This window comes from Ambystoma mexicanum, chromosome 3p (assembly GCF_040938575.1).
Source record: "Ambystoma mexicanum isolate Mex_15411 chromosome 3p, UKY_AmexF1_1, whole genome shotgun sequence".
Classification (NCBI taxonomy): domain Eukaryota; kingdom Metazoa; phylum Chordata; class Amphibia; order Caudata; family Ambystomatidae; genus Ambystoma; species Ambystoma mexicanum.
This window is the reverse complement of record NC_090925.1, coordinates 393,234,014-393,254,843: the sequence shown is the minus strand read 5'-3', so window position 1 is coordinate 393,254,843 and position 20,830 is coordinate 393,234,014.

Genomic DNA, 20,830 nt, shown 5'->3' with positions numbered 1-20,830 from the left:
GAGGATAAGTAACCAGCTGAATAGTAAATGTATATATGCAGAAACGCAAGGTAGATGAGTAACATAAAAGCTTGCTGCAGTAGAAAATATAACAGGGGTAAAGCGACCATGTTGAAAAGATGGACTCCGGCTCTGAATAAAAATAAGCAAGAAACTCGAAGGAAAGAGACCAGCGCTGCAGAACTGACGGACGCTGGAAATATGAATTCATGGATGAACAAAGAATAGCTGTTGGCTAAAGATCAAGCATGCCACAGCAAGAAGCAATTGTTAGGTACAAAGGAAGTCAATGAGGATAAGCAATGTACGCAGGACATATTTCTCTTAGATTACGTAAATGAGTGAACATTTATGAAAGTCAAGTATTGAACAATTAAACATGCAGAAAGCACATGTGAGATGGAGCAACCAAGTCTCCAAAGGCCGAAGAGGGTAATGACACCCAAGATAATTGAATCAAATAGCACTAAATAGTAAGGTGAAATGGAAAAAAACATGGTCTCGTCACACGTGGTGCCAGACCAGAAAACAAGGCCTATTCATAAGCTTTAGACAAAAGATAATGATGTACCTTAACTCCCCTTAAAGTTCCAGAGAAGAGAACATCCAGCACGGTCAAGTACAAAGAAGATGCCTTGGCTGAAGGCTTGGCTGATGAGCGATGGTAGACTAATTGGGCAAGTGGGCAGTAGTCTGACGTTGTTCTCTGCACCTGGGTTTCGTTTGGCTCACATGCTGCTAAGGAGCCGAATGTCCAAGGTTGGGAGAGATTACCAACCAATAGTAAGGGCCCATGCAATGGTGAGCATATAATGTTGCAGGGGCCAATCCGCTGCTGTTATGATTCTATAATCGGTATTATACATAGTTAGGAGAAGGTTCAAGGTATGTCTGCCAGATAAGGGTCAGCCAATGATGTTACTAACACTTATAGAATAGCCTTTTACAGAACTAAAATGCATTGAGAGTGCATGGACTACAATTTGTTCTCCAGGTTTCCCTACTTTATTGTGCTAATAATAAAGTAGTATTTCGCCATAATCTTTGTGTCTGTCCATCTTATTTAGGTCTGAGATAATTTATTATGGTTATCCCATTCTGCGCATAAGGACGCCCACAGGTGCTACTGCACATTTTGGTAGCAGTGCGAATAGTCCAGATCCAGACCCTATTATGCTCCATTTTTTCCACCATTAGCCGGAAGACCAGAGAGTTTCCTGTGGAGAGTGGCAGTACAACACATTTAACCTGAGATGGCTGCAGGGGCACCTTTGAATAAATTCCTGTCTGGTCCCAACAATTCATCCTCTGGACTGAAGGCAAAGTGGTCAGTTAGGGAAGAGTCGATACCGAAGGGCTCAAACTGAATAACAGATATAAGTAGAAGCATCAAAAAGTGGCAAATAAAAGGGGTATTGCATGTATATAAATAGAGGGGGGACGTAACAAGATTTATTAGGGAAAAGGAGATACCTCGATACTTTTCCTCCAGGAGGGAGAAGGGACCGCACCAAACTCCAGAATGGAGTATTATTTAAATGATTTGTGCTGCTACAGCCAGATAAAGGTGCGTGACACACTCCAAAATGGAGTAAAATAGAGATGAGATACGTCTATCAGGAGAATAGTACAAGACGATCATAGAAAAAGTGTGCACACACGTTTGGGGCATTAAACAAATATGAGTGTAAAAAATATATACTGACGTGTTTTGTATTGGTGGTGATAAAATAGGTTGAAAGCTTAAATACTATAAGAACGATAATAATAAAATTTGACAAAATTATTTGGCCCTTGAAAAGCAAGCGATTGGTGCTACTCAAACCTAGGAGGGTAATATTTGAGGAAAAATAGAATAAAACAAGATTCTTAAATGATCAAAAATAATAACAGGATAGTAGAAATTGATAAAAAATATAAAATGAAGAGATCAAATGAATATTGTCGTATAGGCTTGGAAATTGTTTGGAGAAATTGTTTTTTGGAAATAGGCGGCGATTAATGGTGCTGCCCTAAAGTGATTGTTGCAGGATGATTAAATAAATAATGAACCAAAAAAAAAAACAGTACGTATTGACAGTTAAAAATGCCTTGTCATTATGGACGGCACTCCCCTTTTACATTTATGAAGAACATTTCCAAGATACACACCGAAGATTAGAAAGTACCACACCGAGTAGGTAAAAGGCACAACTAATAAAACACTCATGTCGTGGCCTCAAGAAGGCTCATTATCAAAAACAGTACTGCGACACATGACAACATATTTGCATGCTACATGTACAGGAAAGAAGTTAAGGAAGAGGTTAGCTGTTTTAGAACTATGGAAGATGTATCAGAGTGAGAGGTAAGAGCCGCCTGAGAAGGAGTGGATGCTCAATCAGCATAAGGAGGAGGACGTAATGCCCTCAGCTCCTCTTTCTCCTCCTAAATAGCACAACGGAAGACAAGCATGGAATCTATTCTCTAAAGGAATTAAAAACAGCGGTGGGGTATTTTTTTGATGACGTTTATAATACGCGTTTATAAGATGCCCAAACTCTGGGGTATGACAACGTCGTTACACAGCATTGTTAATCCAACATACGCACCTCCTGCTTACAGTAGTGAAGATAGCATGAAATAAAGTAAGAATAAAGAGCGTAAATACACATCTACATGCGACGAACATAAAGAGCGTGATGAGAAAAGGGACAGACGGATATAAATAGATGAGTAAGGCAGGAGACAAAAAAGAGAGAAAGACAAAGCAAGTGGAATGACAATAGTACAAAACAAGTTGATGGGAGGACAGATACTAATTAAATTAGACGGATAGGGCATTGACAATGTCAAAGAAAGAGAGGAAAGAGAAAAGAAGGAAATGGAACATGAAAGGGCATACAAGGAAGAGAAAGAAAGAGATAGGAAGTGAAAGGAAGAACGGAGAAGGTATGAATAACAGAAAAAATAGGAAGAGATAATAGAAGAGAAGAAACATGGATAAACAGAAGCCAAAGATTGGAAGAACATAGATTGCAAAGAAGGTGAGAGGAAGAAGAGAATAGAGGGATGAGGAGAAGGGAATAAGAAATGAGATGGAGTAGGGGACAAAGAGATGATGAAATAGAACACATTATTAATGGAAGTCCATTGAAGCATGAGAGTGATGGGAAGAAGAGAGAGGATCAAAAGAGCCCCGCAGGGAGCTTCAAGGGATACCGATAATACAGACATGTGTGATGAGCATGAGGCATAAGGCATATGTAAAAGGATTGGGTATCTATATAGACAGATGAGAGAGAAGGGTGGTTATAAAACTATGGGGAGCGTTGCAGGTTCTCCACCAAAGGAAACAGGAGATAGATTGGGTAAGTCATTGACGGACGAGCAGAGAACTCTGTTGCTAAGTAGACTATATATTGATGATGAGGAAAGAGATAATAGCCATACCAGTTGGGGTATAATGATGTCCGACAAAGAGAGGGAGGAGAATGAGAAAGTACGACAAGAAGGAGCATGCAGTTTTTCAATAGATCCTAATATGGAGAGAGGGGTAAAATGCTCAGGTTTAGAAGACCTAAAAGAAAAAACACCAGAGCCTACACCATATCCTGAACGACCACAAGTACAGTCACATAGTGCAGGGGATATGTCTCGGTCTTATGTAAGTAGGTTAAGGTCATTGCCAGGAAGAAGACAAATGGCCGAAACTAGCCTGACATGGAAGACGCAAAGTGTAGGGGGATATGGTTTTGGACCATGATTTACATAATTTCCATTATTAGAGAAAGGGGGAGGACGACCACAATATATTCCATGGCCACAGATGGATAAAGACAATCTGAAATGTAAATTACCTAGTTTGACTGCGGGTGTGGGAAAATGGATTCATGAGTTAGAAACGATGACAGCGGGAATGACACTAGCATTGGGTGATGTAAAAGGCCTATTAACAGCAATTCTAGGGCAGAGAGATGATGATATTTGGAGATGAGCAGGATATACGAGCATAACAGCATAGGACACGAGACATGATGGAGCGCCATTTAATAATTGCAGGGAAAACAAATGGAGGGCGCTTAGAGTACAGTATCCTAACACATTAGACATGGGTGCAATTGTGACTAGGAAAATGGGTGAGGACGAAGATAGTGCTACCTTTATTCAGGAGATTCAGGAACATTGGCGTCTTGAGATGAGAGAACTGTGGGATAAAACAGTGGCATTATTTTATCATATTTTATGTCAAGGACTGTCCAAGCCAGTGCAACAGCAGATGAAGAAATAGGTAGGGATGCAAGCAAAGCCATAGCCAGAAATACAGTTGACTATTGTGTATCATTGTCAATTGTTTCAAGAGAAAAATAAGAAGAAAGCTGAGAATAGAAAGCAGGAGGAAGCCAAGTTAGTTCAGTAGAAATTGTCAAAGCTTGTTATAGAGCGAACAGTATTGACAAGTGGTGAAGGCGTGGCCACGCAAGAAGTACTGTCAGCACAGCAAAGCAATGTAGTGCACATTATGGGTCAGAGTTGGCACAACTTTTGGCCATGAGGCAGAGGGAATGGACCTAGAGGATGAGCGGATTTCAAAACCCTCAATGGGCAGCAGGAGTTAATGGGGGACAGCCACATCAATCTTGGAATTGTGGGAGAACAGGACATATAGCCTGAATGTGTAGGAGTAGAGGAGGAGGCATGCAACAAAATGTGTAAGCTCCATGAGGGGGATTGGGCTAATCTGCACAGTATAATACAGGACCACAGGAGTATTGTGCCCAAGATCACACTCAGTATCGAACAGGCACGTCACAAACACAACAAGCGCAGCAGATGTCACAGCAAACACAGTCTCCATGAGGGCAACCACAGCAAGTACCTACGCAGCCACAACAAGAACAGACACCGCAGCCACAGAACACACTGGTGCAACAGGTGAAGGTGCCACAATGGAAGGCAAATACAGGAGCCCCACAAGTATCCACACCCAGGATTGGGTGTGTGACTATAGTGGGAGGGAATCCTTTCATGGGTACTCGGATGAATTTATATCCACAATAGGACAGCCCACAGAGTGATCTGATGTTTTCAGTACTATCAGTACACCAGACCCTCAAGAGGAACCAAGGGCCAGGGTAATGATAGAAGGCAAGCCATTTGTGTTTCTTGTAGACACTGGAGCAACTTGTTCCTATGTTCAAGAGAGAAAATATCCAATGTCTGGCATTGCCATGAATTTGCAGGGATTCTCTGGGGCTTCTAGTGTAGTTCCTTTTACTGATGAGTTACTACTTTCTGTAGGTGAACATGACGTATCAATGCCCCTATTATACTCGTGGCACACACCAGTTAACATATTGGGATGTGATTTGATGACAAAATTAAACATGACAATGGCCCTCATTACAAGCTGGGCGCAAAGTGATACCGGGCACTGGTATTGACACCGGTACCGGTAATCCCTTTGCACCCTATTACGAGGTCCCTTTGCGCGTCTCTCCCTTAACGCCTGGTTTTATCAGGCGTTAAGTACAGGACCCGCAAAGGGATACCGGGTCAATAACGGTACCGCAATTTGCGGTACCGTTATTGCCGCCTTTCCCCTTCCCATTGAGCCCTATGGGGGCTCAAATGGGAATGGGGAATGGCATTTCAAATGGGGACTTACCGGTCCCGCAAAGGGCGGAATGGACTGGTAAGTCCCCATACCACCACGTCAGTGGCAGTACTGGTATTGGTGCCAGTCATGGCGCTAATAACGCCATGACTAGCACCAACCTCGGAATGAGGGCCAATATCTTTTACTGACAAAGGGATAGTGTGTTACACACCAGGGATACATTATCTAAATGTGAGAGAGTTTAGACTAGCTTTTACGGTATTAGTTCAATAGACCTTTTTTTAAAAAAACAAATTAAAAAAAACATTTAGCAAGACCGCTCTTTGACAGCACAGAGTGGTCTTTCTAAATCAAACTGTCAGCCCCTGTGACACACATGAGTGCACACATAGGCTAACAGCAGTGGTCGAAGTGTAAGAAAAGAAGTAGTGGAGCTATGTTCCCTACATGCCTGCCCTGCCCCTCACGAACCCCATCGCCCTGCCCCCTCCCACACACAATACAAACACCCAACCACATTTGCCTGCAGTTTAAGGGAATGTTCAGTGCAGTGCACTGGAAGTGCAAGTTATAACCTCTTCCTACACTGTTATTTAAATAAAAGTATAGGAGCAGTAAAACTTCATTTAAAAAAGTATAGGAGCACCGCTCCCGTCCGCTCCTGCTCACTTCGACCACTAGCTATCAGGCACGCCAGGACCTGGAAGTGGCCGTGATGAAGAACAGGTAAGTGTGTGTGTTGCGTGTTTGTATGTGTGTTGAGTGTTTGTGTGTGTGTTTGTTTATTTTCAGGGAGGGGTGGATGGCACTGAGGGTAGGGGTTCGTGCAGTGAAACTCCACGATTTTGAACAAATCCTGTCCGGGGAGAGTGAGGAGGGTGCAGGTGGGAGGTGGGGTTGGAGGACGAGGCAATGTGGGTTTTTTCTCTTTGTAGACTGCCCAAAATAACACAAAAAACTGTCTTTTTGTGGGCGACTTATAAAAAGTGAAATTATCACATAAAAAACTTTTACAGGCCAAAAAATATTGCGAGGAATCCCTTTAGAGTCCCTTTAGATCCAGAAATATATTTGTATGCAGTAAATATTTTGATTACATGGCTTCCTGAACTGACAGGGAAAATACTGCCAATACCTGATGAATTTTTGAGATACCTATGGATTAGGAAGAGGGACAGGTTATTTGGTAAATCAAGAAAGGGTGGTTGTTCATTGAACAGATGATGCAGGAAGAGCATGGAGACCAGTAGTAGCTCTTAAGGAAGGATACAGACTGACATATTTGACAGAAGAAGACTTGTTCAGAGATGAATATTCAGTCAATGAATTTGTATTTTTCATAAGTCTTACATATTGAATGAACATTGTGAACAGAGAGATACCACAGAGAATAGCATTAGTGATAAAGAAACCTTCATTTTTTCAAGAAGATTTAGAAAAGGTGCCACGTATTTTCCGGACCAATAGTCCATATGACGTGGGTCTATTGAGTGGAGCAGGTGCAGTAAAAATCAAGATTAAACCAGGAGCAATTTTGCCATGTGCAAAACAGTATCACAGGTCCAAAGAAGCAGATGAAGGCATATTTGAGGCCATTTCTGCTTTAATAAAGCAGGGAATATTGGTGCCATCAGAGTCCCCATGTAAAACAGCTGTGTATCCAGTGACAAAATCAACTGGGGGGTTGTGTAGATTTATTCAGAAACTCCGCCCCTTAAACAACATTGCGAAGCAGGGTTTTCGTTGTTCCAAATCCAGCTATAATATTATGTAATATCCTAGCTAAAGCCAAATATTTCACGTTAGCACTCAGCAGGGGGGAGCCAGACAATCAGGTGGTTAGCAACACAGGCTTGAACCACCGGTTTAGGCCCACGTTCCAAGCCACCTGATGGCTGGTTTCCCGTGCCGCCATCTTCACCCCAACCCCATCCCCAACCCCTTTTTTTAATTTTTAATCCCCACCCTGCCCCCAACCTTTCCTTATTGCAGCTGCAGCGGCACTCGCCGCCATGGCCACACCTTCCTCTCTGCTCACAGCAGTTGCCATGGAAAGGGAAGAGGGGCTGGGGGATCCCTGCCTTCCCTTTTCATGGCAGCCATGTTGGTAAAGGTTTTTCCTTCCTACACTCGAACATCGCGCGGCTCCCATTGTAGGAGGTAAAACACTTTTTTTGGTAGCACCCTGGGTTGCCGCTTTGGTAACCCAGGGTGCTAATGGCCTTAACATACGATCCGGCCCGCCGGATCATGTTTTAACTTCACAGTAATAGATTTAAAGAGGCCTGCCGGATCATGTGTTAACTCCACAGTAACAGATATAAGGAATGCCTTCTTTCAATTGCCCTTCATGAAGAGTCACAGGATTTGACTTTTTTCCATATAGAAATCAACACCTAAAACATGTGAGACTGCCTCAGGGGTGCTGTGAGTCCCAATCAATTTTTAATAGAGTCATTCAGATGGACCTAGGTAACGTACAGCTTGAGAGCACAATAATTCAGTATGCAGATGACATATTGTGTGCAGTGTGACAGAGGAAAGATGCAGGGAAGATTTACTTGGACTAATGACAATACTAGCAGAAAAAGGATACAAGGTAGATAAAGAAAAACTACAATATTATCAGGAAGAGGTCCTATACATAGGACAGCGCATCTCTCATGAAAGAAGAAAAGTGACACTTGAAAGAGCAGAATCAATCATGAAAACTCCAAAACCTTAGACAGTAAGGGAAATGCAACTGTTCTTATGCCTATGTAATTAATGTAGGGCCTGGGTTTTGGATTACAGTACATATATTTGGCAACTTTTAAAAGGACTCAAGGAAGCACAGATACATAAAAGTAAGATAACATGGACAGACGACATCACTGAAGGATTCAAAGAATGAAAAAGAGTGATTTGCACAGCCCTGTGTTAGAATAACCAGACTATAATGAAGAGTTTTACTTATTCTCGCATTCAAATGGAGAAGTGATGACAGCAGTACTTACACAGAAGACGACACTAGGACATGGACACAAACCATTAGCCTATTATATTGGGATCCTAGACCCAGTAATCAAGGGACATTATCTTTGCAAGCAAGTGTTAGCTGCTGCTGCTTTCGTGATTGAAAATTCTACCAGCATTACGATGGGATGCTCAATAAGATAATATGTTGAGCATGCCCTCTTTGCCATTTTGGAAAAACTCAAAAGTACATTGACTACACAAAGAGCGTCTGGATAAAAAGTGATTATTTCAAATCCAGCAGTCAAAATTGTTACATGTAGAATAGGGAATCGAGTGACATTCATAGCAGAACCAATAGGGAAGACTAATATGTACGTGACTGCACAACATATACCAAATTCTATTATATTACTCATGTTAGAGAAAATGCTCTCAGAAGGGGGTGTTCTCTTTATTGAAGGCTCTTCAAAAATTGACCAAACGAATGGTGAAAGGCATACTGGGATGGCTGTAGTGAAGTTAAAAAACAATTGTAAATTTGAAGTTATGCGAGATTGCCTTCACATTGTTCAGCGTAGGCTGCAGAATTAGTGGCGCTTAACCTCATTTGACAAAAGATGGAGAATTACTTCTCGGCAAAATCAATAGAAGCCTATTATGATATTCCAAATGAGCATTAATTGTTCAGCATAACGGCAGTGATATTCACAGATATATTCATGCCAGGAACTCAAACTGCAGTGAGTGCCAAGTAGTTACAAATGACTAGGTGGGAGCTGTTACAAACGATCAACATGACAATAAAAAGATTTAATGTGATCAGCGAAGAACTAAGGGCTATCAGGCTCATGGGCCTCCAGAACAGGTATGTCCTGGACTTGATTATAGCAATGGAAGGTGGCGTTTGTGCCAAGATTGGGCCTTCTTGCTGTACTCATACAACGGCCCATGATGGAGAAAATGGAACCCTGGCAGAGGCAATAACTCTGCTGTCAAACCTGCATACGAAGATGGATGAAAAAATAGATGAAACAGAGGGGGAAGATTGGTTTTCATCCCTGTTTTCGTGGATTCCAACCTGGTTGTCAAATGCTTTTAAACTACTTGGAGCAATACTAGTGTTGGCAATGCTGGGATATTGTCTTATAAGAATAATTATAGGACAATGCAAAAAGACAGCAAAGAAAGCAGTTGGGATGAAGATAATGACCAATGTGAATTCTGTGACTGATGAGGACACACAGACTGAAAGCACCACCCGAGAACACCTGAAAGGAGGTCCCCTGGAATCCCCTGGACTATGTGGGCTCTGACCTTCCGTGCTCCATGGCTGTGAAGGCCTCCATGGGCTCTGACCTTCCATGGCTGTGAAGGCCTGTATGAGCTCTGACCTTCCATGGCTGTGAAAGCCTCCATGGGCTCTGACCTTCCATGGCTGTGAAGGCATTCATGGGCTCTGGCCTTCCATGGCTGTGAAGGCCTCCATGAGCTCTGACCTTCCAGGGCCATGAAGGCCTCCGTGGGCTCTGACCTTGCATGGCTGGGAAGGCATTCATGGGCTATGGCCTTCCATGGCTGTGAAGGCCTCCATGGGTTCTGGCCTTGCATGGCTGTGAAGGCATCCATGGGCTGTGACCTTCCATTGCTGCAATGGCCTGTGTGGGCTCTGGCCTTTCATGGCTGTGATGGCCTCCATGGACTCTAGCATTCCATGGCTGTGAAAGCCTCCTTGGGCTCTGACCTTCCATGGCTGTGATGGCCTCCATGGGCTCTGGCCTTCCATGGCTGTGAGGGCTTCCATGGGCTCTGACCTTGCATAGCTGTGAAGGCCACTTAAATTGGTATATTGCTAAAGAAATAACAAAATAAAGTGCTGAAAGAATTTTCAAATTTCAATCAATCTTGTGCCTATACATTGTGCATCCTTAGGATCACCAAGATGCCATGGTAACATTCCTTGTAATGCACTACTGAACTGGGGTGCATGTGTATATACAAACACTATTTACAATGTCATTGCCATGGTTTTTTCCCTGTATATATCTAAGGCCAGAAATGTCACTTGGTGTCAGCCCTACATGTGTTTCTCTGCCACACGTGCTTCCTAGGGCCTGTGATAAAAAAAAAAGAGAAATGAAAAATAAAAACGTACAGAAAATCAGTATACAAGTATTACATTTGAGGGTATTATAAATGGGCATACCTTTGTTATTTTCTATTGGCGGTTTGTTGGCAGATCTCAAATTTCCAATATTTCCTATATACTTTGGCTTCTGGCCCAGATGAAATGCAAATAGAACAGTTATCTGCAAGCCAGACTGGATACCACGTCTCTCATGAATCTTCCTTCTTAGTAATGACTTGCTAATGAAAGTTTGCTAAGGACTGAAATCTAATATCTGCTGGACCGCGCACGGTCATGGTGGAGAATATTATATCGGCTTTAGTGTTAAACAAACCTAGGCCTGATCCTAACTGAAGTTAATGGCATTAGATATACCCAAGACAAAAATATTGTCAATGATACTGTAAATTGTGTTTGTGTGTATGCATACACCATTCCAGTAGTGCATGACAATTCTGCAAGGTCCGTGTAGCGCACTTCAGAGTCAAATGAGATCCCGGGGTCCCTAAGGGTTCACAATTTATAAGCAGAAGAGTGACGGGTATATTTTATATAGAACACTCTTTAAACACTTATTTTGTTGTTGTTTTCGCAATAAAGCAATTGAAGCCTCAGCGTATTGGTTGGATTCAGGATTAAGAAAGCAATTTGATTTTTCAAAGCGTTAGAGTAGGTGTGATGCTTCTTGGAGGCCAGAAGCCGCAAATGTACCCAAAACCAAAAGGAATATATACGTGCCGAACACTCTGGGACACCTGCCATTTCAGCCATATTGGTTAAGAAACAAGTAATAGGTTTATAAAAACATGTGTTTGTGTGCCTGTGTGAGTGCATATGCAGATACGAGTGTGTGTGTGCGTGAGAGAGAGGGAGAGGGCGACTGTGACATGGCACTAAACTGGGGGAAATAGAGCAGGTCTAAACATAATGTGAGTGACAATGGGGGCAACAGGGGCAATCATTTACATGGGGCAAAACTGGGGGAAGTCTAGTACTCAGCTGAACATCCTCAAAGCAGGCTGTCTGCATGCTGCGCTGCTTCCTGTAACCATGAGGATCTCGCTCAAGGTACTTTGTGTGACACATTTGTATTCATATGTGTATTTATTTGAGGAAGGAATGTCAATTTCGATAAAAAATGACTTACTCAATTACAGATGGCTGAGGCATTCCCCAAAAGGGCGGCTGTGCAATAGCACAAAGATGAGAAGAAGGTGTTCGCTGGTTTATAAGGGTGTGAACAAAGTGGTATATTGACCAGGGACAAAAGAAAAAAGGAAAATATAAGAAACCAGTGACTCACAAAGGTAACATTTACTTAGGGGTAAAGTGCTTCAAACTAAAGAGGAGTACTATACACCTATAGTAAATAACATTATCCCACGGCACCGGACAGAGGAGGTGGGGGTCAGGTAGAGAGGAAGGTGGAGAGAGCAGGGAGACCTCCCTGTTTGGCAAGTAAGGAAAGTATAAGCCAGACTTTGAAGAAACCCACAGCCGTGCTGGCTTTGATTGTGATGGCCAGCGGGTTCCAATGGAGGGGTGAGAGTAGGGAGAAAGAGTGGGAGCGAGCCGAGGAATGGGGCGCATGGCACAGTGAAGGTGAATGCTGATAAGCTCAGGGAACAAGATGGTGAGTAAAGAGAGATACTGAAGAGTGAAAACCATTGATAGCTTTGTATACTAGGAGAAGGAACTGGAAAAGTGAGTGGTTGTGAATGGAGATCCAGCCAGCATGGTGTTAGTAGGAAGAAATGGGGGAGGACATATCAACGCATGGTCAAGCACCTTCATTCGCACATGGGGAAGGATGCACTGCCAATTAGGTGGCTGGAACAGTGGGTGAGAATAAACATTCTCCACATGCTGTTTCCAGCCACGCGAGACCCTTCCCAGTGTGGTGCCCTCTTTGGTGAGGCAACAGGGAGGCTCCCTATTGCCTCCCCACCCTCAAAACAATCCAAACCTCTTCCACACCCCCTCCCTCCATCCCGACTTACCTGCTGGACCGGAGCTTTGTGCTCCGGTCCCGGCGTTCCTCCCGCTCCCAACTGCCAAGATCGACATGGAAAAAGGACAAAGTCCCTTTTCTCTCTGGCAGCATCTTTGTGTTTTTTCTTTCTCTCTGGAGATTGTCGACGCTTGCGCAGCCAAACTCCACAGAAATACAAAAGAAACTATTTGCAACCCGGATAAACCCTGCGGTGCGAAAGGCTTTCACCCCTGTGGCGGGTGGCGGACATGGCCAGTAACAAGCCCACAGCCCTCACTGTGGCTGTCAATTCATTGGGTCCTAGCTAGGCTCAGGCTGGCGGGCCATTACCGGCCATGTCACCCCTTTGCCCCCCACCGTAGTGGTGAAAGCCATATTCATGATAAAGCGATTCTAGCTCTACACCTCTGAGTTGGATTAGCACTCTGTGGGGACAGAGCAATTTCAGTCCCTTCTATTTAATCATGCATAAATAGGTGGATGGTCTCTGTCTTATGTAGGGGCTCATTATTGGAACCAGCTGCCTCAGACAAGAGGTGAACTGCATCACTTACCTGCTTTAGGAAAAGATTAACAGCTGCTCTTCCTGTAGCCTTGTAGTTTATGCAACGGTATAACAACAAGCCCTGTGAGCCAGTCTCAGTCCCAGCACTAAAATGGTGTTAGTAGGAAGAAATGGGGGAGTACATATCAATGCATGGTAAAGCACCTACCTTCCGCACATGGAGAAGGGTGCCCAGCCAATCAGGTGGCTGGAACAGTGAGCGAGAATAAACATTCTCCACATGCTGTTTCCAGCCACCTGAGACCCTTCCGCATGTGGTGCCATCTTTGGTGGGTTCTATGTCGTTTCATTGACAGTCCTTTTTACGACTGCCTTTATTTACGAGTACACTATCACGATTTTTATTTTTGGGGGGTTTCCACCCCTAAAGCCTCCCTCCCCCACCATTGTTTAACTATTCCTGACCCCTTATCTGCCCTTTCCCACCCCGCCAAATTTTTTATGACTTTTTTCGTAATTGTGTACTCGTAAAAAAGGCAGTTGTAAAAATCACTCTCGATGAAACAACAGTATACCCTTTGGTGAGGCAACAGGGAGGCTCCCTTTTGCCTACCCACCCTCAAAACAATCCAAACCTCTTCTCAAACCCCTCCCTCCATCTCCACTTACCTGCTGGACTTGAGCTTTGTGCTCTGGTCCCGGTGTTCCTCCCGCTCCCGACTGCTACGATCGATATGGAATTTGTCTGAATTAGACAAAACATTTGCTCTATAAAAAAACGAACAATAAGATTAGCGATTGAGAAGTTCTGAGGGAAGAGAAATGTGATATATGACAACAGTGGTCACTTGCATGGGAACATGAAAATGACCTGCATAATAATGGGGTCAATGAGTGACATGGAGCAAAATGTAGGGCAAGTGAACAGTTATGAAGGTAAAAGAAAAATTAACCGGCCAACACTGGCGCCCTGAGTGAGACTGGACAAACTTGCTGCAATGCGGCATCTACGGAGCAAATGACAGAGTGGCGTGTTGCACAGCTGGGGCAGTGAGTGATGGCAGGGCGTTCTGTAGGCAAATGGGAGTGGTATGGATAACGACTGAGGGCCATGAGTGACCAGGTGGTACCCCAAGGTCAATCCAGCAGTACTTGGAGCAAAAAGAGTGATATTGGACACAACTCCGGACAATGACCCCAATATGGGGTTAAAGTGAGGGCAAAGAACATTACTCTGGCAAATAAGAGTAACATAGGACATACCTGTGGGCAACGAGTGACATGAAATACACCGGAGCCAGCGAGGGCAGGTCTGAAGGTTGTGAGGGTAAGATAGGGCAAACCAGGGTACAGTGGGACCTGGCATCTGAAATATGTGCCTATTTAATGTGCTCCCCTACAGATCTGCTTGCAAATACTATCGCTTTTTAAAATCTAATTTCACTAAAAAGCTGAGCTGTGAAATGCAAGTTCTTGGTGGAGGTCCCCCAAACCCTTCTATGTGGGTCTGGGGTGCCCTGCTACTCTTTTCGCTCCAGCAAAATCAAGGACAACATTTACATCCATTCATTTTACAAACTCACCTGCCTCCATTTGGGTCAAGCTATGCCAGCCCAAATGCATCTTGTGGGCCATCATACTTTAATCCCTTAGACGTTGTACGCTACAGTGGTCTTGTAGAGTGCCCTTCACCCAGTAATGTTGGCTTTGCTGTGAGTAGCTCAGTAGGAAATGTGGCTGGAGGCCGCCAGTGGGATGAATGGAAATGCTGCTGCAGACACCTGCGGTGTTGATGAGTGCAGATCGGAGCACTGCATCTATTAACTTCCGGGGGTAGGGATTCTCTGTGTTGGAGAGCAGGAGGAGATGCTATCTGTAAGGGGTTAGAAAGCTGCTGTAGCAGAGTTAAGGGCCTGACGGTAACAACGGAGGGTTGGCGTCTGCGTTTAGCATACTAGACTGTGTAGGCCTTCTGATTGGGTATGAGTAGTGTAAGGTGGAGGATTTTGGCAATGAAGTGGCTGTTGAGGGGAACACATAGTGGGGAAGAGGAAGGGGGGCCAGGACCAAAACGTCCTCACACATAGGGTTAGAGTCCTTCCTTGCTTGCAGAGCTTCTAGTAGGGTTTTGGAATGGAATGTGGTAGGAAAGGAGATGTGGCTCCAGACAAAAACACCACAGGGTTACAGTTTCCTAAGCAGGAAGTACAGCAGACTGGTCGTCTTTGGGAAATACTTGTGTTGGTGGTTATGACGCCCAGATATAGACGTGTACCAAAAAAGTAGTGGAGTAGTGGAACTGTGACTCCAGCGGGGGACAGAGTAGGGAGGAAAGGAGCAACGTGTAACACATTGTTCAAGGGTTGCAGCCATGCTGGTTGAGAACCAATTGAGTTGAAATAGATTTCAGTTTAGCTGTAACTGATATCCGGTGGCACAGTGGAGAAGTGTGCTTTAACTTCATAAAGAACAGTTCCGGAATGGTGAACATGGATGCAAAAAGTATTGGAGCTGTTAACAGTAAAATGTAGTGGAACTCTGCTCACGACCGTTCCCGCTCACTTTGACAACTGATAACGCATACTTACCAGAGGTGAGTGAAGAGGGAAGGTGATCAGGTTCCAGCGAATGGGCACGTGGGTCGTGGTTCCCTAAGCATGAGGAGCAGCACATATCCCTTGTAGAATGACTTTGATGTTCGGTTTTACAGCCTTCAAGCAGGTAGTGTTGCAATCACTATAACACGGTTACATAGTCCTCTGGGCATCCATCTTCTAAATGAACTAGTGAAAGGAGTCCAGGGCTCTGGTTCATCCCTTTCACCTCTTGTGCTAGGGGTACGACGTTGTTACATTTTCGCCCGAAAAAACTCATAGAAAAATACGGGGGTGGGGAAGGGGATATAAAGGTTAGTGGGGTTTGAGGGATAAGGACTAGATAATAGAGAAGGGGGAGCTTCTCTATTATACAAATACAAAATGTTGATGTGTTTTTCAGCTGAAAGTATTCGGCACAAACCTCTGTGAAAAAAACCTGGCGATCTAAGAACATATAACCATGCTAGGATACCCATCTTGTGCTCTGGCAACAGTACCTGGCGTTTACTGTGAGAGCAACATGCTGCCAGGACACTTGCACCTGAGATCTACACATGACCTGCATTCATAAATCCAAAACACATAAAAGTAACCTCTAGTCTTCATCCTTGCAAAGCTGATCACTTGAGTACCACTGCGAGCGCTGTATTGCCAAACCTGTGGACACATAGACAAGTGGCCTACTCTGAGGCCTGCTTTGCCAATTCTCCCAAATGCAATTCTCTGACATTCTTTCCCGGGGTACGCAGCCTTCCTACCTCTTTCCCAGACATCATACCAACTTGTGCAAAAGTTGGAAATGCATGAGCATGATTCAGTCAGACGCCCATTTCTGCAGAAAGGCACCCTTTCTGCTCCTGCCTCTTTTGTATTGTAAACAGGAGTTGATGGGTGAGAAGGAACCCTCCCCAGCTGCAGGAGACCCCTGTGGGGAGCATATCACGCCTTGTGCATATGCTGATTCCTCACAGCACCCTCCCTACCCTCGAAGGACAGCCCTCGATACCCGGATGAATAAAACATGGGTGTTTCTGCCCTGGCCCCATCATGGTTTTCGACACAAGGGAATGGCAGTTTTCTGAGCTCTGTATCTAATGAATAGCACTTATTGCACTTTAAAGGTCAGAGGGCACTTTATGAATAGAATATTGTGTCTGTGTTGTTAATCCTGTGTAATGATGCTCTGATAAAAGTAATGTTGAGATGGCATTATTTTGAGATATCACAATGTATTTTTTTATTTTAATTTATTGAGAATTTGAAAGGCATAGAGAAAGGCATTACAAAGCAGTATTCAAGATCTAACATAGTACTTTACGAACAATTGAAGCTTTCTGCCCCAAAAAATATTTCTCAACTATTCAAAGTAAATTTTTCCCTCCCAACCCCACCCTCCCCAGGACACTCTCTCCTCACTCATTCACTGATGTACATATTAGAAGATGACTCGGTTGGTGCACAGTGCAATTTCTATAGCATTAGCTCTAAGATTGATTGTCTCTGCTTGGTGGCCTCTATGCCGTGATGTAGGTCTTTTCCAGCATAAGACTTTGGTATACTCTTATCGGGGGAGTAGTTGTAACTATCAATACCCAGTCTATGCTCTAGTGATTGTCCTACGGCATATATTTACATACAAAGTCTTCCCAAAGTATATCACTTTGTGCGGATTTTGTGTGCAGGGTTGATGTTATTTTTTCCATAACACAAATATTCAATGCTACATTAATCCATGCACCCTTACTTGGTATACCCTCCGATTTCCACTTAATTACTAGGGCGACACGGGCCGCTAACAAAAGGTGGGCAGCCAGGCCCTTGATTCTATTTTGTTCATCATCACATTGTTCAAACCCAAAGAGAATAAGAAAAGGGTCGACAGTCGTCTGAATTCCATCGTGGTGCCTGATCCACCCCAGGACTTCGTCCCAATAAACCCTGATCCGGGGGCAGCCCCACCACATGTGCCAATAATCGGCAATTTCACCACATTTACGCCAGCACAACGGGCTCAGTGACTGAAACATTCTGGAGAGCCTGAGGGGGTCATACTGCCACCTGTCTAACAGTTTGATAGCATGAAGCTTAAATTGGCTGGATATAGCAACCTGGGGGATGGCCTGTCCCTGCTTCAATCAGTTCCCTATACATAGCAGACATCAATCCTTTGATTTCTGTTCTGGAATTCAAAAGTTTCTCAAAAGGGGCAAGGTCTCTACTTGCGTTATCTTTCCATTCTTCCTTTGTTAGAACACCCTTGATTTGCAAAAACTGGCAGACAGACAGGGAGCCCAAACCCAGGGCCTCACCCAACTCCGAGATGGTGATGAAGGAGCCGTTCTTCCACAACTGACCCGCCCTCTCAAGACCAGCCTCAAACCATGATTGGAATCTCTCCAAATTGGGAATGCTTTCTCTGATGCCGGGAACCCATAGATGGCTCAGGGGGGACAGCCATGAGGTAATTTTTCGCATTTCACTTTCCCCCCCGCCATATTTTCTATATAGTCCCCAGTATCGGGTGATCCCGTAGTGTCTGTAACAATTTGTCTCTCGGTACCCATAGCCATTCAGAGACAGTAACTGGGGCCAGATAGTGATTGTCCATGGCAAACCATTGTGGTTCTTTATAATTTCATCAGTGGGGGATCATGATTCGTAGTTGGGCGGCCTGGTAGTACTTCTTGAGGTCTCGCAGTCCCATCCCACCCCTCTCTTTAGGTAGTGCCAGAGTGTCGTAAACTACTCTTGCTCTCTTTCCCTACCAAAGGAACCTTACAATAGCCCTTTTAACCTCAGCAAAGAAAAGCTTCGGCATTTGGATAGGAAGCATCTGAAAGGGGTAAAGAAAACAGGGGAGGCATACCATTTTGATCGCATTAAGCCTACCCAACCAGGATATTGTCAGTTTTTCCCATTTGGCGAGGTCGGCATGAAACCTTAGGAGGAGGGGGGGAATTGGCCTCGTAGAGTTTGCTAATATCCCTCGTGACCTGTATGCCCAGATATTTGAGCTTGACATTTTCCACTATGAGACCTAGCGGGGAGAGTCTATCCATAACTGCTTGTGTAGTTTCATGCAGGGGAAATAAAATCAACTTGGCCTCATTCATTTTAAAACCTGAGAGGTTGCCATATTCTTTGATTAGTTGAATTGCTCTAGGTATAGAGGATGTGGGATTCAAAACGTGCAGAAGTAGGTCATCTGCATACAGAGCTACCTTGTATTCAGTTGCTCCTAGTCGAAGGCCCTCCACCTGATAATCGTCCCTTAATTTCTGGGCTAATGGTTCTAATGAGAGCGCAAAAAGTATGAGAGAGGGCATCCCTGTCGTGTTCCCCTGCCTAGGTCAAACCAGTGGGAGTATTCTCCATTTACAAAGACGGAGGCTTTGGGGGATGTGCACACTGCTCAAATCCCTGCCCTGAATTTTGGGCCTATTCCCACTTTGCGAAGGACTGCCATCAGAAAGCCCCATTCTACCCTGTCAAAGGCCTGCTCTGCGTCAACTTACAGGAGAGCAGGGTCATTGATCATGTTTGGGATGCGTTTATTAAGTGTAGGGTCTTCCTCATAGTGTCGGCTCCTTGTCTACCCAATACAAAACCAACCTGATCAGCATTTATTAAGCATGGCATGAGTGTCTCTAGTCGTGCCGCAAGGATTCTGGTACATATCTTGGCATCCACGTTTAACAAAGCTATGGGGTGATATGAGCCACATTGCTTAGGGTCCCTTCCCTCTTTGGGAATTACCGAGATGAGGGCTCGGACAAAGGAGTCCGGGGCTCTCTCAGTATCAAGGATCTCATTGAAGAGTTCCACCATAAAAGGGAGAAGGGAGGAGTGAAAGGATTTATAAAATCCTGTGGTGTAGCCATCTTCCCCAGGAGCCTTGCCCAGTGATAGCCTCTTAATCGCATTTTTGACTTCTTCCTCTGTTATCGGGCCCTCTAGGACAAGAGATTTGTCACTTGAAAGTTTGGGCATTTTAACAGAGGACAAGTAATCATCAGTTCCCAATGAGCCAGGCTGAGCCTCTGATCTGTATAACGCCTCATAGAATGTGGTGAAGGCCTCAGGGATTTCTGCATTTGTTGCATTCTGGGAATTCTCGTGGTTCTCTATTTCCAAAACCCTCCGCTCCACTTGTTGGGCACGTAATCTGGCTGCCAACAGGGCATCAGCTTTATCTCCTTTCTCATAAAACCTCTGTCTCAGAAGCTGTAATTTACAGACTATCAGTCTGTGTTCCAGGAGACAAAGCTCTTCCGATTTCCTATTCGCCTCCAAGATCTTATCTGCTCTTCCAATTTCATCCCTCCTCGCCGCCTCATCTAAAAGGCGAATCTCATTCCTGAATCTATTCTCAACCAGATTCCTCTCTCTCTTTTTACTCGAGCCCTTTTTGATCAGGATGCTGCGCCAAGTCACCTTCCCCGCTTCCTCCACTGTCTATTTGAGGAACCTCCCAAGTGTTGTTTATTTTGAAATATTCAATAATTTCATTTTCCATCTCTGTTTTAAAGACAGGGTCTTTCCAGAGAGTTTTGTTACATCACCATCGGTCCCCCTTCGTAGGTACGTTGTCCCAGTTGATGTCGGTCGTGACCATATCATAGTCAAACCCAGTGACTGGAATGATCTCTGATCCCATTGCGGTGTTGTATAACTCCTCCGATAGATATATATAATCAATCCTAGTGGACGTATTATGTGGGGCAGAGTAGAAGGTATACCCCTGCTTGTCAGGATGGAGTTCCCGCCATATGTCCTGTAATCTGTATATCAGGGACGTCATTTGGGGGTCGCCAGAGGTCGCAAGTGCGACCTCTGAGGTCTCCCTTGTGACCTTTAAAAAAAAAGAAGAAAAAAAAAGAAATTCTCTTATTTGTTTTTTATTTTTTTTTGCAATGCCTGCTCCTGGGCTGTGGCCAGCACCATGTGTTTTTTTAATTCTGGAGTGGCGAGCTTTCTTGTTCAGGCCCCTTAAAAAAAGAAGAAAAATAAGAACATGAGTGTCACAAGTCTAACAATGTCAGCACTGAACCTT